This window comes from Microchirus variegatus, assembly GCF_963457635.1.
Source record: "Microchirus variegatus genome assembly, chromosome: 4".
Classification (NCBI taxonomy): domain Eukaryota; kingdom Metazoa; phylum Chordata; class Actinopteri; order Pleuronectiformes; family Soleidae; genus Microchirus; species Microchirus variegatus.
The window spans coordinates 32,373,016-32,394,127 of record NC_139805.1 but is presented as its reverse complement, the minus strand read 5'-3'; positions in this window follow the sequence as shown (position 1 = coordinate 32,394,127).

The following is a 21,112-nucleotide window of genomic DNA, read 5'->3' as shown; positions in this document are numbered from 1 at the left end:
TGTGCACAAACTAAATGACAGGTTTTTCCTTTTCTTTTTTGGGCAAATATGCAGTTTAAAGGATGTTTTGTGTCTTATTTTACCTTGTTTTCATCAGAAATTAACAAAAAAAAAACCGACAAAAAAGTCCACACGCAAGAAAAGAACCACCCTCTTGAATCAAATTGGCAACGTCCATGTTTGTGCGAGTGTGTGAGACACAAACGGAGGCGATTTAAACGTACGACAGGTCTCCAAGTGCCTCAGAGTCCAGATCCTGAGATACCAGATCCTGAACGAGGCTCTGTTCACGCTTCCTGGTCCAGAGAGCGAGAGGGATCCGAGGAACAGGAAGTGGAACAGAGATGTGGGGACGCATCACCCATCACTGTCCCCCACAGTTCTGCCTGGCCTGTGTGTGTGTGTGTGTGTGTGTGTGTGTGTGTGTGAGGGGGAGGATGTGGGGGTGTAAGTGGTGTTGTGGGGGGGGAGTTGGGCTTTGCCGGTGGTGGATGACCTCACCATTACGGCAAACTTTCCCACAGCCTGCACACAAAGAAGGCCGTCAAAAGGTAAAAAGGACGAGAAAGAATAGAAATTTACCACAGTGTGTAAAGAGAAGCCGAGAAAGCCAGCGGAGGGGGGGGGGGGGGGGAGAGTCGTCTTCCCCTTTTCACTCCACTTCCACAGATTCTCTGGGTTTTTGCCACGACCCGCCGTCACTTTGCTGAGTCACCAGTCGCCGCCAATTTGGACCTCTCCATGGCACTTCCTGTCAGGCAGACTCACCAGCAGAAGCGGCAGCACCTGCTAGCGTCCTCGTTGCTGCTGGACGACATCACATTCCTGGCATTGCTCGCGCCCCGGGCGGGCGGACAGACGGACGGTGTTTGGAAATCCAGAGGCCGGCTTCCGTTTCGGGAATGCCTGCCTCACAGAGTCTCTCTCTCTCTCACTGCCTCTGATCCTCGGCCTCGTCTCACTTTAGCCGAGTTAGAGTTATTTAAAGCCTGTGCTAAGTGTACGACAACACACACACACACACACACACACACACACACACACACACACACACACACACACACACACACACACACACACACACACACACACTGAAACCACAGCGACCCACAAATAAACCCTCTCCTATTTTTAATTTGGTGGGCAGGAGGGACACGACTGTGACCAGGCCGACAACCTCACTCGCTCTCCCTCTCATTTGCTATTTGATACTTTGTTTTTGCACCAAATCTGGTTCGGTTTGGATTTAGCGTAAGTTTAATATCATAGTATAGACGTATATATTTAGCATTAACAGCTCAGAGTGTCTGTTCTACTTAATACATTTATATTATAGATCACACAGTTTTTGCGCATTGAAATTTTTACGAAGCAAACATGATCTCGATCGTTATGATTGTTACAAACAAAATGTTGTTATTGGTTTATTCTCCGCCGCGAAAAATACACTTGTTCTCTCCGCTCCCTCATTTGTAGTTTGTGCTCCCTCACTTGTTCTTTGAGCCATGGTTTTTTCTCTGCGGCGGGCCTTAGGAAGTAAGGAAGTGAGGAAGCACAAACGGGAATGAGGGAGCGCAACACACAAATGAGGGAGAGCAATCGACAAATGAGGGAGTGCAAAGAACAAATGAGGAAGCACAACAAACAAATGAGGAAGCGCAAAGAACAAGTGAGGGAGCGCAAATAACAAGTGAGGGAGTGCAAAGAACAAATAAGGGAGTGCAAATAACAAATTAGGGAGCGCAAAGAACAAACGAGGGAGTGCAAAGAACAAGTGAAGAAGTTCAACGAACCAATGGGGGCGTGCAAAGAACAAACGAGGGAGCAAAAACGACAAATAAGGGAGAGCAAAGAACAAATGAGGGAGCGCAAAGAACAAGTGAGGAAGCGCAAAGAACAAGTGAGGGAGCGCAAAGAACAAATGAGGGAGTGCAAAGAAATGAGGGAGCGCAAAGAACAAATGAGGGAGCGCAAAGAAATGAGGGAGCCCAAAGAACAAATGAGGGAGCGCGACGAACCAATGGGGGAGCGTAAAGAACAAGTGAGGGAGTGCAAAGAACAAATGAGGGAGTGCAAAGAACAAACAAGGGAGCGCAAAGAACAAGTGAGGGAGCGCAAAGAACAAATGAGGGAGCGCAACAAACAAATGAGGGAGCGCAAAAAACAAGTGATGGAGCGCAACGAACAAATGAGTGAGCACAACGAACAAATGAGGGAGCACGATGAACAAATGAGAGAGCGCAACGAACAAATGAGGAAGCGCAAAGAACAAGGTTTGTCCACTGGCTCCTCTTAAGACACTGAAAATGCACTGACAGCCCAAACAAAGTGTGATCTTAACCACAACCACATCTTCACATCTTCGAGCAGATCCTCAGAAACGAGGTCCTGCCTCATTAGGACCAGGACGAGGACAGCTGGTCCTGACAAGGTCACTATTAATGCCAGAATAAAAGCTCCCAAAGAAGTAACAAATACAGTACACACACACACACACACACACACTACACACACAGAGCCACGCCCACTTTGCACACCAATCAAAGTTTGTCTACGTGCTCTCAGGCACATGCTGAGAAAGCAGTTGCCTTTACGGCCGAGCCTCTTCGTCGCATTGTCTCTGCTATGACTGACTGAAACACACTGTTTCAGGCACACACACACACACACACACACACACACACACACACACACACACACACACACACACACACACACACACACACAAAAGGCCTGGGCACTTGGGTATCAGCGTCAGTCTTAATGAACCTGTCTCCAGGGGGCGGGGCCAGGGTAATGTCCCACACAAAGAGCTCCCACTGAGCCACCGAGCCAACCAGAGGCCAACAGATTAACTTGCATTACATCAGCATCCCCACAATACACCTAATGAGGGAGGGATTGTGTGTGTGTGTGTGTGTTGGCTTTCATGGCCATTGCATCACTAATTAAATGCTGCAACGACTCACTCTTTTTTCTTTTTTTTATGCTGATTCAGAGCGCGTTCGGTTGCGTGAACGCGGGCGAACTCGGAGGCCAGAACACGACAAACGAGTATTCAGACTGATCTGATCACATGACTCGACATATTTCATGAAACAACGCCATGATTTCACAGAAAAAGTAAAAGGATTGTGTTCCCGCGTGGATACGACAGTATATCCTGACATAAGATTAAATAACATCAAGCCTATGCATTAGCATGTCTGTGCTGAGTGTGTGTGTATCTGTATGTTTTGTATTTGTATTTTGTTACAGAGCATCCTATGAACTTTAAAATTAATACAAGTGAAAACTGATAATGTGGTTGTATCATATCGTATATTATGGACAAAAGTATTTGGACGCCTGATCATTTCACCAACTATAACAGCTTCCAAACTTCTTGGAAGACTTTCCCCAAGATCCTCGGCTCGGCTCGACCCTACACGGTTGGGTTGGTTTTCCATTACACTATAGTACCTCCTCAGCGTGGTTCGGGTTAGGGTTAGGGGTTAGTTAACCCTCAGCTCGCTTGGAACCTTGCCAGAGCAGGGTGGTGCTGAGGCGAGTCGCGCCGGGACTATGTAGTGGAAAAGCGGCATATTATGTGAATTTGTGTCCGTTCCGTTCTGTAGAGCATCGATGAGATCGGACACTGATGTTGGAGACGAGAAGGTCTAAGGGCCACGGAGACCCCTCGAGCCTTCATCGTTCTCCGTCGTGGTGCCGGATACGCACTGCAATTTCCCGCCCGATCAGAAGGGGTTGCTACGCAAGGTTATTGTGCTTCTGGCTACAGTGAGCAATGGCGTCCGAGAGAGAAAGACTGTTGTTGTTGTTGTTGTTGCAGCAGCTGAATAACATTAAAACAGTGGCCGTTTCTCACTTTTCTGTGTCCCCGAAACGCAGTTTTAAGATCATTTGAGGCGAGAAATTAGCCATTAAGAGTCTTAACATGTGCTTTGTGTAACACAGCGCAGTGACGTTGTCAGCGGTGATCAGCTCCACCTCTGTGGACGCTCGGTGCGCACTGTGGCCGGCACAGAGCAACGTTATCTCGGCCTGTCCTGACCAATCGCAGCCCTTGCCGTCTCCGTTGTCCCTTCGTGGAGTGACGGTCACTTTACCACGTATCGGCGGAGACGATGGAGAGGCTCTCCGGCGACCTAGAGGGGTTTCCGTAACCTACGTAGAGCACTTCACGCAGGAGTATAAATTGGGCTTAAGGCTCACCACAACCTCTGCTCCAGTTTGTCCCAAACGCCAGGGCTCTGTGTGGGACCAGTCAGTCCTAGCTTTGTGCACTGGGACACAGTCATGTTGGACCTTCATCAAACTGTTGCCACAAAGCATTGTCCAAAAAACGTCTCTGCATGCTAAAGCGATAAGATTGTCCTTCGTTGGAGATAAGGGACCGAGAGTCCAAACGCCTGCCTCACTCTCCGCGAGTGTCCGTGGTTTGTCTCGGAGCTGAACACCGGGAAGAGGTCTGGGAAGGACGAGGTTCCATGGGAACACCTAACTTCCTGTGTGGAGGATCTTCTGTACGTGGAGGCTCTTTAAAAAGGCTGCAGGAGGGTTTGGGGAGGGTTTTTCCTGTGGCTGACCAAGAACCCTACTGACCTCCAGTGAACGTACGAAGACGGACACGGTCGCTCCCGTTCCTTTTGGATGGAAAAACGCGTTGAAAGTGTTTGAAATGTTTAATAATGTTGACTTTGCTGTTTTCAGAACAGGTACCAAAGACCAGAGTCCAGAGTCATCTCAGGTTAAGTTGGTTGATAAGTTAACAAATGTAAACGAGCTTAAGGCTTAACTCCATTACAGCTAATAAAGCTGTGCACTGTCCTTATTACCCTTTTTTATTTTGCTGCTTTCATCGTTGACGGAGTCTGTTACTGTAGGCCGACAAATCACGAGAGCAACAAGCTTTAACGCGAGTAAAGAAACAAAATATACTGTATTTGTGTACGAATACAACGTTAAACCAAGCTAACCATGTGTACTGTGTATTTATATCATTGTGAGGTCCAAGAAAAACGTACAAACCGGTCAAATTAAGGTTTGTATAAGGGGTATTTTGTCTCTGATGCATCCTCGCTAAGATATAAAAACAAGTGTGTGTTTAAAACCTATGGATACACCTTCTAATTCACATGTTTTCCCTTTGTTTCTTTCTTTACTTTCTAAATTATAGATCATTAAAAACCATGAAAGAACACATAGAATTACGTTGTAAACGAAACGCAGACACACACACGTACATGTACGTATATACACTGTATAGCCTTTGTACGACGACAGCAGCAGTGTTTATGTCTTTGTGCCAATCTCTTTCTCGCTGTCTTTTTTTTTTTTTTTGACGCAATGTATCTCTGGTTCGTGTTTCAACTGAGTGTGTTGGTTTTTTTCCTCCTTGTATTCGGTTTCAGGCTCATTCTTTCTCCCCCTTTTTTCTCTCTCTCTCCTATTTCCTGTCCTTTATTTGGCTTCTTGTGTGCACTTTAATAACTTTACAGAATGTTGTGAGAACAAAGGGGCGAGTAAGTGAGTATACGTGATTCTCCTGTGTTGGCTGTCCCGACTCCGCCCACACACACACACACACACACACACGTTTGTGACGCATTCATAGTGAGGACACTCATTGACATAATGCATTCCCTAGCCCCATACCTAACCTTAACCATCACAACTAAGTGCTTAACCCTAACTTTTAGCCCAACCCTAAAACAAGGTCTTCACCCTAAAAACGCCAATTTTAAGACCAGTCAAAATGTCCTCACTTCCTTAGATATGTATGATTGTTGGTCCTCACAAAGAGACCCATACAAGAACACACACAGTGCTTCACCCCAAACCTAATTCTAACCCTAAAACCAGGTCTTAACCCTGAAAAGGCCATTTTTAGAAGAAGATATTCATACAAGAACACACAAGCACACACATACACACTTGTTTTCATATCTTAGGGCAGACACCTAATTGCCATATTGCATTCCCGAGCCTCTTACCTGAACCATAAGCATAACCCTAACCATCACAACCAAGTGCTTACCCCTAACAATTAACCCTGATTCCAACCCTAACCCTAAAACCCGGTCTTAACCCTGAAAAAGCCAATTTTAGACATGAGGACCAGCCAAAATGTGCTCACTCCCTTAGATATTTATGTTTTTTGGTCCTCACAAAGATACCCATTCAAGAACACAAACTTGTTTTTATCACTAAGCGAGGACACCTCATTGCCATATTGCATTCCCAGGCCTCTTACCCAAACCTTAACCATCACAACTGTGCTTATCCCTAACCCTAACCCTAAAACCAAGTCTTAACCCTGAAAAAGCCAATTTTAGACATGAGGATCAGCCAAAAAGTCCTCACTCCCTTAGGTATGTATGGTTTTAGGTCCTCATAAAGATACCCATACAAGAACTCACACACACACAAACTTGTTTTTATGACTTAGCGAGGACACCTCATTGCTATATTGCATTCCCGAGCCTCTTACCCAAACCTTAACTTTCACAACTAAGTGCTTATCCAAAACCCTAACCCTAAAACCAAGTCTTAACCCTGAAAAGGCCAATTTTAGATGTGAGGATCAGCCAAAATGTCCTCAGTCCCTGAGGTATGAATGTTTTTTTGGTCCTCACAAAGATAACCATACAAGAACACACACACACAAACTTGTTTTTATATCTTAGCGAGGACACCTCATTGCCATATTGCATTCCCGAACCTCTTACCTGAACCTTAACCATCACAACCAAGTGCTTTATACAACCCCAAACCCTAAAAATCAGGTCTTAACCTTAAAAATAGCCAATTTTAGACATGAGGACCAGCCAAAATGTCCTCACATCCCCAAAATGTCCTCATTTCCTTAACCCTGAACCCTAAACTTTAACAATCACAACTGCTGACCCCTAACCTTAACCCTGATTCTAACCCTAAAACCAGGGTCTTAACCCTAAAAATAAGCCAATTTTAGACATGAGGACCAGCCAAAATGTCCTCACGTCCCCAAAATGTCCTCATTTCCTTAAGGAATGTATGTTTTTTGGTCCTCACAAAGATACCCATACAAGAACACAAACACAAACTTGTTTTTATAACTTAGTGAGGCCACCTTAATGCCATACTGCATTCCCATGCCTCTTACCCTGAATTTTAACCATCACAACTAAGTGCTTACCCCTAACCTTAACCCTGATTCTAACCCTAACCCTAAAATCAGGGTCTTAACCCTAAAAAAAAGCAATTTTTAAATGCAAGGACCAGTCTTGACCAGTCAAGTCAAGTATGTATATGTTTTGGTCCTCACAAAGATACCCATACAAGAAGACACACAACTTAATGAGGCCACCTTATTGCCATGTTGCATTTGAGTGCCTCTTACCCAAACCTTAACCATCACAACTAAGTGCTTATGCCAAACCCTAACCCTAAAACCAGATCTTAACCCTGAAAAAGCCATTTTTAGACATGAGGACCAGCCAAAATGTCCTTTTCCTTAAAGTATGTATGAGGTTTCTGGTCCTCACAAAGGAGTTTAGTTTATTGGACACACACAGACCCATCAGTATTCCCACTCATCAGCATTTCTACCCTGAGAGTTTTTTTTGGGATTTCTCTCTGACGACATCCAGCAATAAAAAGGCGAATGTTGGGAATAAAATACGTGGAAGTTCCTTCTTTCTTTCTCTGATTAGAGAAATAAAAGAACCAAAATAATAAAGAACGAGCAGCAGCAGCAGCAGCAGCGAGGCTGAAGGTGAGAGAAAGAGATAAAGTGAGAAGGGCAGACAGAAATAGAACAGGGTCATTCGGGATGGCTGCAGCACAATGGGCACCCAGTGAGGAGAGTCTCCAGTATCGGTGCGAGCTGCCCCATATCTCTGCTGTCACACCCCTCAGATTTAACCAGGGGCTGTCTGCGGGAACAGAGGGGGGGGAGGTTAGGTAGGGGGTTGGTGGTTAAGTAAAGGAACGACAGGCATTGGCCTGAACCCAGATGGATCGACTGTCTATCTCAACTCCACAGTGGTGGGCCGTTATTATTATGCGGGTGCAGTTCATGTCGAGGGATCACGGCGTTCATCTCCTCGGGGGCCACGACGTCGGCTCCCAGACGCCGTCACCAGACTCCGTAGGAGAACACGAAACCTTCTCGCGAGCATTTGGTGCAACATTTGCTTGTCGTTTCCTGACCAGTGTGTCATATTCAGCGTCTGGGCAGCTAACAGCGTGCTGACAAAAAAGAAAAGAGGCTGCATTCGTTTTGACTCGTCTCTCTCTCTGACCTTGGCAGTGTCAAAGTCGCCTTGACCCCGAGCAAAAGGAGGAGGACTGATACCGCGTGTTGTTGATGCTGTCAGGCAGAAATCTGTCTCGTGCAAAAAGTAAATAATAAAAAAAAAAAGTTCCCACACAAGTAAACTGCATGTTTACAGACGTCTATGTTAATATGGAGGTTTTTACACATGAATGAGGGCCCAAATGCAGGTGGAACAACAGGAAAATACCCCTGAAACACGGAACAAGAATGCATGGAAACCTACAAACAAAGGTTTATTCCAAAGAATACACGAATAAAAACAATAAATACACCGGGGATAATCAAACACAGGTGAAACTAATGAGACACAGGTGAATCACATTAGGGGCGGGGGAAGACAGGAAGTGAAAGTTAACAAGGTGCGCACAAGGTAGAAAATACAAAATAAAACCAGAAGCAAATTGAATACTGTATAAACAAAAAGTGGCTGGCAAAAACCAGGATCAGGACACTTTCAGAATGGACAAATTGAGACGCCTTGAGTGAGTTTAGGTGCGAAAAAGCAATAGTAAGGACTAGGAAAAGATATTTGTTTTCCTAATATCGTCAAAATGACCCGTCTCAGCCGTGAGACAGGGTATTTCTCACTGTAATACAAAAACTACATATATATATATGTATATATATATATATACATATATATATATGTAAACACAAAGAAACCTATGTTTCACTGACCGGAGAACGATAAGAGAACGCTGGATTTGCAAGAGCCTATTATGATGTGTCGTTAAGTGACGGAACAACAATCAGCCTGGAACGTGACGCACACGGAGGAATCGGAGGAAGCTGAAGTGGATTCAGTGATGGAGACGCTACGCAAAGAATACGCATGCAGTATAATCCCGGGATTAATCCCCCTCAAACACAGCGAGTTGCAGCTACGGTTACGTTACCATACTTAAAAAACCTCAGTACCCCTCTCAAAAACGGTCTGAAACACCGCGGCTGAGGACATCGTCAGTAAGGAGAGATTTCTATCGGCTCGTTTACAGCAACTAGGAGGTTTTTGACCATAAAAACAAGTTAACGTATGTAAGTAGACTCAAAAATATGTCGACCAGAGGAAAGTAAAAAAACGAGAATCTGCTCATGTGGATCCTTTTCTCCCACACAAGGAAGCCAAACAGAAAGCTTCTGGAAAGGTTACCCAACACTCTCTTGCTTTTACAGTCCATTATTGTTGCTTTATCGTTGCCGGGAACAGACACACTTTCACTTTCAATCTCCACCTTTTTCAAAAAAAGGTCATTTTAGAGAGTGATACACTTATAAATGTGTATAAACTGCAGCGCCGTGTACCTATGCTTTCATATTCTGGACATTTTAACAACGGTGACTGCTGTACATGTTTTACACATAAAGGAAATCCACCTTTTAAAGGCCTCGACACATCGAGCTTTCACAGCGTGTTCTGAACAACTACGTGAGTTGACGCAGCTGCGGGCTTTGAGCGCTGTTCAAATTTGGCTCCGTTTGCCCTGAATTCATGACAAACTGAGCGAATACAGTGTTAAACCTAAGGCAAACAACAAGGGATTTGGACTGAAATGTTTCCAACCCGGTGGTTTTTCCATCACGCGAGTGTCGTCCACACGTCGAGATACGGTGGGAACATTTTGTCAGGAACACGGAGGATCTTCTCATCGACTGACCTGTCAGCTGACACTTAGCCTCGTATGCTCCTCACATATACATTTATTAGATTTGTCTCAATGTACCCATGACCAAAAATAGTATGTGACCGGAGTTACATGTAGCATGAGTCTTGCATGTACACAGTAGCCGTTTCACCCCCCCGGAACTAACCAAATTATTAAGTAGCCTTGTCAGTCCACAGAGTCCAGTGGCTATTTAAAGTAAGGCTCGCAGGACAAATTTAGCATTACTAAGTTTAGGATGACTGAATTATCAGGATGATTGACCCTGGAGTCTGAGTAAAAATAGCTCCCAGAGGGTTCCGCTCGCTAACTTCATAAACCTACCTTGTGAGACGCGCCTCAGGGCCCGATTCACATCAAAGACGGCGGAGTACAAGCGCGAGTGTGTGTCTTATTCGGCAGTCAGCTGCTCCGCAGTGTCGAGTTTACTGAGGTTTACCATGATAATTACCAGATGTGTTTCTAGAAAGGGGCTAATTTGTCTCCCAACGTCTTATACACGACTACTGTCGATCAGGGCTCGTCTCCTCCCGAAACTCTGCAGACAGAGCAAACCTCTAAAGTTTCTACCTGGAATCTCACGGTCGGCTACCTTTTCTTTATTTTCTGAACACAGGCGAGTATTCAGGCTGAGCTCAGTGTCAGCTGTCGGCGGCTGCGTCTCCACGCTCCTCCAGACTCTTGTGTTTGCGATGATGTCATGCTGCAGCGGGGGTGTGTTGGGGGTGTGTTTGGGGGTGTGTTTGGGAGGGGGGGGGGGGCTGGAAGCACAAGGGGGCAAGATAACAATGATGGCTGAACCCTTGACCTTCTGGTCGTGACCTTCTAGCGCCAGCCGTGGGTGAAGCCTCTTTTTTGCAGCAGCGCCGTCACGTGGCGTCGTAGCCTGCGCTGAGTATTAGCATGAGCTAATGAACCGGGATCTTGACGCCCCCCCCCCCCCCCCCCCCCCGAGAGCAGAAGGTCGCAGGAAACCCCCCCCCCGCCCCGCCCGTAAGTGCCTGTGTTCTTTCCCCTAAGTGCTGCCGAGAGCTGAAACAATTAATCGATGAATCTTAAATGTGAATATTTTAGGAATTAAGATAAGAAATCATTAAAAACTGAATCATCTTGGTTTGTGGACAAAACAAGACGTTTGAGAACATCATCATTTCAACATTTTTCTTTAGCATTTAGCATTTGAATTTAATAATCGACAGATTAAAGCGGACCTAGACCGGAAGTACCAATTAACGCTGTTTTTTTAGTTTGTATCTGCGTCATTACCTTGTTTACGAAGCCCTGAAGTTTCGAAACAAACAGTTCAGCCACTGCTGAGAACACTGTGTTTTATTGTAATCTCCGGCTCAGCGAGATCTCTGAAAAAACCCGGTCCGGTTACGTAAACAGCGGTTCTCCGGAACAGCAGATCGTCCTGCTCCGGGCACTAGTCCGGGTACATCCGGTTGCGTACATTGAACCGCAGAAGAAGAATAACGTCTGTTGTGGAGGTGTTTCACGAGCGACAGTGTCTTCTGACTCTGGGTCTGACTCCGGGTCAAAGTCATAAAAGAGACTGCGGCGGGGAGTCGTGAAGAAGCTATTTTTAAACATTGTTAAAACAATGTTTTGATAATGAGTAGCAGTGCATCCACCGCTCCAGAGGGGGGAGCTGCGCTTCTGAGAGTGGGTGTGCTGAATATGTCACTTCCGGGTATTGGCCAATCACAAGACAGTTGGGAAGGCTCTACACTGGCTGGCCAATCACAACACACTCTGTCTTTTGGGTGTGAGATTTCAGTCTGAAACACCGCGGCTGAGGACATCGTCAGTAAGGAGAGATTTCTATCGGCTCGTTTACAGCAACTAGGAGGTTTTTGACCATATAAACAAGTTAATGTATGTAAGTAGACCTCCATAACTCACATATATGTGCAACAGGACCACTCTATGTGAGCTTTAATCAATTATGAAGCTCTAGTGCTGCCATATCTGTACAGTACGCCCTGGCGACAAAAAAACCGAAAGAGCAAAAAAAAAAAATGGAAAAACACTCCCGCGGTAACCTGACGCACATTCACACACACTTCGGCGAAAACACACTAGCGCTTGACAACAAACACAGGAATGCACGCATGAACGCACACAATCCCATCCAGGTAGAGTTTCATCCAAAAACGTAAACATGTCCACTCAAAGAAAAGCGACACACCCTCCCCGGGGACACATTCCTGTATCCTGAGCCCTGCGGCTGATAAGCGCCTTGTGTGATGCGGGACACATGGGCCGATTCCGGACTCATTCAGTACCTGGGAAACGCTCTCCGCTCTCCGCTCGCCACCCCCCACCCCCCCTCCACCCCTGTTCCCCAACTCCTTCTTTGGGAACAAACCCAGCCTTGTGCAACACCCAACAATGTCAGTGACACTCACTGCCACTAATTGTTAGCTCACAATGCTTCCTGGTATTGTGTTCAACAATGCCCACTCTGTATAGAGAGTCTAACCTACTTGTATTGTCGCTAATTGGTTTCTTGAGAGGAGGAGAAAATGGGGAGAGAAAGGGAGAGAGGAGATGTTTGGTAATGGACTGCGGTTTCACTGGAGTTGCCAGTAAATAGAGTTCACAAAGGGCTTTGTGGGGTCGAGGGCCGAGGGGTCAGAGGTGGAAAAGAAGAGGCGCACCTGCACTCTCCACAGGGCCCCGACAATGAGCTTATTCAGCTGCTGCTGCTGCTGCTGCTGCTGCTGCCGCGGAGGAGGACGGAGGGAATTTAAAAAGGTCTGTCCTGTATCTTCACGAAACTCTGTTGTTCTGAGAGAAAAAGACAGAAAGCGAGGAGAAAAAACGATGACGAGAGAAAAAAGTGAGACGGGGAAGAAAGAAAGAAAAGGGACGGGACGAGGTTTGAGAGTGGGACGATACGTGGCGCTGGGGGAGGGGGGAATGAAAGGAGGAGATGAGTCGGGGATTTGTAAGAGAAGAAAAGGAAGGGCAGAGAAGTGGAGGTGGAGAGGGACAGTAAAAGAAGGGTGATATTGCTGCTTCGATGAGGACGGACGGAGAAGACAATTCTTCCACATTTATACTTTTATTTAGTCTTAAAATACTTTACTTTTGCCACGCGCCAATACTCTCAGGACTGTTTTCTTCCAATATTTAGATTATGGGCAAAAATGCACCATGGTCCCTCAAACTAAAGTCAATATTTATGTCCATAAACATGAAAATGACAAGTTGTTGAGTCTTTTATTTATTTTTTTGGGGGTGGTTTTTTCAGGTGATGAATCTGAGGTTCTGTTAATTTGCATGTTTCTGAGGCTGGTAAATCTAAACTGTCTCTGAGTGTAACTTTCTCAGTTTTGCAGCGGAAAACACAACAATTATGTTGAGTTTTCATGAATAAGAACAAACAAGTAGAGCTGAAACTCTATTAATCTGCGTGGCGTCATGTTTACGTGACTCCCGATTGTTAAAATTAGTCTCTAAAGTAACGCTAAGCTTTAAAAACAGAGGCACACGTACACAGTACACAGGTACGCTGGTTATTTGTAGCGCTGCTCTTTTCGTTCAATAAACAAACCGCTGCAGTTTGACTGTAGGCTAACGCTAACGACGCTAAAAGAGCTAATGCAGCTAATTAAGCTAACTGGTAAAAGGTGCCTGGCCTCGCCGTGGAGTCGTACCTATGTTCCCCAATCGGGGAGCATCTGACCTATGTTCCCCGTTTTTTTTCCCAAAAAAGGTCCTATGTTCCCCTGTCACATACAAAGCGGGGGAACATAGGACATGGGGAACATAGTTATGGCCCCCTCGCCATTAACTGCCTTAACCTGTCCAGCACTGTTAATGGATTACTAAATGAATCATCAACTATTTTGATAATCGATTAATCTTTTTATGATTAAAACAACATTTCTGATTGTTTTAGCTTCTTAAAGGGACACTGTGTAGTATTTATGGGTTTATATAACCCCCAAATCCACTTTTTTATACATATTATGTGCTCCTGTATTGTCTAGTCGCTGTATAATAATGTAAAATAACATGGTCGCGGGCCGCGGTTGCATAGCCATTAGCAGCGAGACGCCATGTTTCTACGGGAGCCTGTAAGGACAAATGCGAGTGAACAAATCAAGCGTCTCTTTACTTGTAGCGGAAGTCCCGCCTCCACTCTCTCCGCTTCGTCTGCTACGGCCGCGGTAGCTCGCCCTCTCCCTCACCTCATTAACCTCATCTGCTGACACGGAGAAAGACGACGAGGACGACATTTGACCAGCTGATGACACCGTAGCGCTCAGGGAAGGGAGGGGGTGAGCAGAGGAGCAGTTCTTTGTTGTAAATTTCAGCCTCTCCTCTAGATGGCACTATAAACTACTTACTTCACCTTTAAATGTGAATATTTTCATAGTTTCTTTGCTCTATATAACGAAGAAGAAATCATTAAAACTCAATCAGTTTCAATCACGAAACAAGACACTGCAGAACATCATCGTTTCCAGGTTTTTAATCGTTTTGACTCAATTGATCGATTATGAAAACAATCATTAGTTGCAGCTCCACAAACGAGCCACAAGCACCTGATGAAAAAACAACAGGTTTGTCTTCTCCATCCAATTTAATCTGGTTGTTATTAAGGTTTTTTTTTTATCACTTCTGTCACTTTGGAGCACCTGCTGTAACAAATAATGTTTATTCTCCTCTAAATAAACCTTTCATTTCCTGCCTTGGAACGATTCCCCCCTGTCAATTTATCTCCTACATGTCCATGTACAGTTTGGCCTGATTGCTTTGAGCTTCATCACTTTACTTTCCTCTGAGCTCCAGAGCGTAAATCATCCTCCACAAGTCACAAGACTTTTTTTTTATTTATCCACTCGTCATCCTTTCAGATTTGAACTTGAGAGAGAGAAGCTCACGCTGATAAACTTTGCACAGTTCAACACACTCCTCCACTTCTTTGTACCTTATAAGGACACGGAGCTCATAACGCCGGGTTTTTCAGTGCATTTGAGAAGCAAAAGAAAAAAAAGAAGAGAAGGAGTTAAGTACTCTAAGTTAAGTACTCTCTACTATAGTGAGCTTATTTGGTGTTTTTCACCTGATGTTTAAAACTCGGCGGACGAATAACAGAACTGTATGTATCATGTAGTCTTTTGCCACTCGTTCTCTCTCTCAGTTGTTTTCTTAATCCATTTTTGGTATCTTCTCTTGTTCTGTGGCCTACTTTTTCTCTCTGTGTGTGTGTGTGTGTGTGTTGCTCCAAGGAATCTGCACTAACTTTTTTTTAATCAGAAACAACAGATAACTCTTCCTCCGTCTTCCCCCCCCCTCTTTCACACAGACGTACGCATCTATAAACACGCATTCAAAGACGACACACACACACACACTTACTGAGACACACACACACACTCCTGTGTTGTTATATATTACCGTGAAGTCCCAAGGCCATGTTTTTGTTTCCGTTGTAAATGTAACAGGGGTAAAAAAAACAAAAAAAAACACTGCTGACAGCAAAGTTCAGACACTGGAGACACTCAGTGGATATAAAGGTGTGTGTGTGTGTGCGATTAAAACTCGCTCACACCAGGAAAAAAATTAAAGTAGTGTTGGGCGTGTTAACGCGATATCGGCGTCAACGTTAGCGCACGTTAACGCATGGCGCGTTTCCATGACGAGACGCACGTGACGTCATGTTTACGTGACTCCGCATTGTTAAAACAAGTCTCTAAAGTAGCGCTAAACTTTAAAAACACAGGCACACATACGCATGACGTCATGTTTACGTGACTCCCGATTGTAAAAATCAGTCACGAAAAGTAACGCTAAGCTTTCAAAACAGAGGCACACAAAGCTAACAAAGCCAACTGGTGAACGGTGCCTGGCCTCACCGTTAACTTGCCCAGCACTACTAATCGATAAGTAATGTGATTGTCAGGTTTACGTGACTCCGTATTGTTAAAATTAGTCTCTAAGGTAACGCTAAGCTTTTAAAACAGAGGCACGCATATGCAGAGCACAGGTACGCTAGTTATTTGTTAGCGTTGCTCTTTGCCTTTAATAAACAGACTGCACCAGTTCAACTGTAGGCCAACGCTAACGGCGCTAAAAGAGCTAACGAAGCTAACAAAGCTAACTGGTAAACGGTGCCTGGCCTCGCCGTTAACTTGCCCAGCACTACTAATTGATAAGTAAATTAATCGTCATGTTTACGTGACTCCACATTGTTAAAATTAGTCTCTAAAGTAACGCTTAGCTTTAAAAACAGAGGCACACATACGCAGCACACAGGTACGCTAGTTATTTGTTAGCGCTGCTCTTTGCCTTTAATAAACAGACCGCACCAGTTTGACTGTAGGCCAACGCTAACGGCGCTAAAAGAACTAACGCAGCTAACGCAGCTAACTGGTAAACGGTGCCCAGCACTACTAATCGATTAGTAAATGAATCGTCATGTTTACTTACGACATGTGACTCTGCATTGTTAAAATGAGTCTCTAAAGTAACGCTAAACTTTAAAACCACAGGCACACAAACGCGTACACATACACAGGTACGCTGGATATTTGTAGCATTGCTCTTTTTGGTGCTAAAGGAGCTAATGCTGCTATCTGGTAATCGGTGCCTGGACTCCGGTGTCGTGGCACGTAAACATGACGTCACGCTCATCTTTTTCCGGTCAGTCGCCATGGAAACGCATTGTGTGTCAACCTAGCACTAAATTAAAGATTGTGCAAAGTGAAAAATGTACGAAAACCACCTCACCGACTTTTTAGTAAATAAATAATTTTGTTAAAAAAGTGACTAAATAATCATGTGGGACATATACAGTGGGATTTAGTGGGGACCAAAGGCCCAGAATGGTGCTATAAATGTAATATAAATGGGAATACTTACATAGAATACAATGGCTATAAGAATGTACAATATAGATATATATATACTTCTTTCCAGCACAGCACAGTGTATTTTTGTGACTTCTGCGCAATTATTGCTACTTTATATCACGACTAAAACTGCAATATAATAGAAAATGAATCAGAACTTTGACGCAACAACATAAGAGAACATTTGACCAACCAATAAACACACTCACGTGGGTGCACTAAAGGGTTAAAGATCGAGATTGAGACTCGTCAAGGTTTCATCTATTTTCCAAGACTGACCTGTCCGAGAAGGCAACAACACACAGATTACAACACAAACAAGACAAATACAACGAGTTTCCCTCTCCATCCCTCAGAATCGACTTAAACTCCCCCACAGAGATCCGTTCTGACGATTTCAGATCAGACTGTAAGTTATTACATATTTAAAAGTTCTGTTATCGCTCTCCGGACCATCATCAATTTTGTCTAAAGAACAGAATGAGAGCAAAGGCCGTGCTGGTTTTGGTTTCTCCACATTGTAGGTGGACAGATAAGGAGGAACATGGCCAAGAATAGCTTAATATGCAAAGATCGACTAAAGCGAGAGCATGCGTACAAACTTTATCCAGTAATAAAGCACGGTGGTACACAGTGTCTGTTTTCTTTAGATAATGTTCAGGGTCAGTAAAAGAAAAAAAAAAGTTGCTGATACCAAATCTCGTCTCGTCTTGTGGGAGAATTTGGATTTGTTCCTAAAAAAAGAAACCCTTGAAAAGCTTGACCTTCAGCTCAGGGACAAGCTTCTCCATAGAGAAGAAACTAAAACACTGCTGGTTTAGCTTCATTTTGACTCATCTTTAGGACTTTTGAAGTAAGTCGCAGAGGTTTTCTGCGTGTTTTTACATTGGGATGAGACACATTTTATTGGGACATCTCAGCTTACTCGTAAACCAAAGGTAGGTGGAGGCGGAGTTACTCATGAGTGAACACTGATGATAGTTATGATAACTATGGCCCCAGTGCGTCATCCAGTCACTGTTTCGTTGACGTCAAACCATGAAGAAAAACGTACGTCAACGCCCCCTGAGAACGTTTAAAGGTAAAGTAAGTAGTTTATAGTGCCATCTAGAGGAGAGGCTGAAATTTACAACAAAGAACTGCTCCTCTGCTCACCCCCTCCCTTCCCTGAGCGATACGGTGTCAGCAGCTGGTCAAATGTCGTACTCGCCGTCGAGTGGAGGCAGGACTTCCGCTACAAGTAAAGCGACGCTTGATTTATTCTCTTGCGTTTGTCCTTACAGGCTCCGGTAGAAACATGGCGTCGTGGCAATGCAGTAGTGGCCCGCGACTATGTTATATTACATGACTTTTTGAAACACTACGAAAATTAAACACAAACTATTATACAACGACTAGACAATGCAGGAGCACATAATATGTATAAAAAAGTGGATTTTGGGTCATATAAACCCATAAATACTACACAGTGTCCCTTTAAGTCAACAAACTATGACGGAATCCACTGATCTACACAAAAATGCTAGAGCTGGACGAACTGGGAAGAGAACCAATCAGAAGAGAGGAGGTACAGAGGTTAGGTTCATCTACACAGATGGAAGAAAGCGACAGAAATGACGGCGTTCGGAAGAAAGAGAAGAGACGACGTGGTTGAATTTCACGTACGGTTTCACGGAAAACAAAACCACCAAAGGAGTCATCCAGAAATCCATGTAAAGATTCTGTAAAGTTGGTTTTATCAGTTTAAGCTGTCGCTAAATTTCAGAAATCCACACTGCTAATTTTGGATTTTAAATAAAAAATGTACATGTTGAAGATAATAAGTCCAAGGGTGAATTCCAATTCCTTGCTTAACCCTCAATCTCAAAAATGCGCTCCCTCTAGTGCAAGTGCTGTCCCCATTCTCATAAAAATTAAGTTGAAGGGCAAGTTTAAGGGCTGTATCGCCCTTAATATTGAGATTTTCCGAGACCACCCTTGGGAGCAAAGGCTACCCAGAATGCATTGCGGGTTTTCACATAACAAAGATGGCGCCGAAAGCAGCGAAAAGAGTACGCTACAGATTAAGTATTTTCTTTGTTAATAGAGATATAAAAATGATGGAAAACATTGTATTATCTTAGTTTAGGCTCATATTATGGATTACTGACGTCATTGTTGCGTAACATTTATTTTACGATCTTTTCTCAATAGCCGGCCGGTGCGGACAAGCGATGGTTTGCTATGGTTTACTTTCCAATAAGCCGTGGTGTGTGGTAACTGTCAGCTGAATATGTCCGTGGTTGTGGTATTTGTATGAGTATCATCTTATAACTAACTGACAACCTAATAACTTGACTGACAAACGGATCGTAATAAATAATCCTGACGTAAATGTGTTCTTCTTCTTCTTCTTTTTTGGAGTTGACAGACTGGACGCAGCTTTCGCGTTATTCTGCCCCCTACAGTCTGAAGACGTATCTGCATTTACGGGGTGTTCCCTTTCTAAGTGACAAAATAACCCTCAACACTTGGTTTTGAGGGCCAGTTAAGATTAAGGGTTGAGCTTCAGGGTTAAGATAGGAATTGGAATTGGCCCTATGTGTGATGTTTCACTGTCTTCAAATGAAAAACAAACTAAATGGATGGTAAAGACAAATAAAAAATGTTTGCTATCAAAAGAATGATTACTGTATTACTGATCTATGCTGTAAATTCAAACCTTACTAATAAAAAAAATAATAGATGTCAGAGAAATATTTAAATAATACAAACAAAACCATTATATTTCAGAATAAATCATCTCAGACGACTAAAATATGACTGGAAAAACTGCGTCCAGATACATTTTCAGACACAGAAGCCGTTTCAGTCTGTACTACATCACTTTATTTTCACTATTTTCTGACATATATATCATTTATGAAGTGGGAGAAACCTGGCGGTTGCTTTACACGATCTTTAGGATCCTCAGAAACACAGCATGTCCAGCAAATTGAGATATTATATATATATATATATATATATATATTACAGTATATGCTATGTCTGGTGAGCTGTGGGGCTTTTTATGTTTTAAACACATTTCAAATGCCATGAGAGATTAGGAAATAATGAGAAATCTGAAGGTTTACTGTATGTTGTGATTGATCACCTACACATGTTCCACTTTATCACAGGGTGAAACACACACACACACACACACACACATATGGACATATGGAGTGAAGGTAACATGCACAGGATTAGGCTGTAACTTACACACACACACACAGACACACAACCACAGTGTGTACATGTCTGACATGTTCTCACACCTACTGGAAATATTCCGTGTGGTTTAGGTGAGGACCAGAGCCAGAGGAGAGCAGCAGTAACACTTCATCAGCTGAACTGTCTCGCTGTGAATTTATTCTATAAAAACAACTATCTTCTATTTTTCCCTTTAGTTTTAGTTTTTATTGAGTATTTGTTGCAAAAACGTAAAAACGGGACTACATTATGAGGCAGAACAGAAAGTGTTTCTCACGTTGTTCAATCAATGCCGGTCGCTCGGGTGGAACTGAAAAGAACGAGGAAGCAGGAAATGAATGAAGTCACAACATGATTGTTTTCAAACGTCTCCATTTCTGCCCGGTGCTTATGGAAATGCAGCCTCACACTTTTCAGCAGGAAGACTGAGACACAGGAGTGCAGGTGAGGTTTAAAAGCACTTTGTTTGAGAAGTGACACATAAATAAAGATTATTATTATTATTATAATTATTATAATATAAGTGCATCCACTTTATCCTCTGTGAAATATAGTTAGAGGCCACGTGTTGCCAGAGATGGAAAGAATACTGAAATATTCTACTTTACCACTATTTTGATAACATTTTACTAAGTAGAAGTACTGAACGTCTAAAATGTACTTGCCCTGATCATTCACCTGTCCTCCTCATCATTCACCTGTCCTCACCATTATTCACCTGTCCTCATCATTCACCTGTCCTCACCATTATTCAACTGTCCTCATCATTCACCTGTCCTCCTCATCATTCACCTGTCCTCACCATTATTCACCTGTCCTCATCATTCACCTGTCCTCACCATTATTCAACTGTCCTCATCATTCACCTGTCCTCCTCATCATTCACCTGTCCTCACCATTATTCACCTGTCCTCATCATTCACCTGTCCTCACCATCATTCACCTGTTCTCACCATTATTCACCTGTCATCATCATTCACCTGTCCTCACCATATTCACCTGTCCTCACCATATTCACCTGTCCTCAC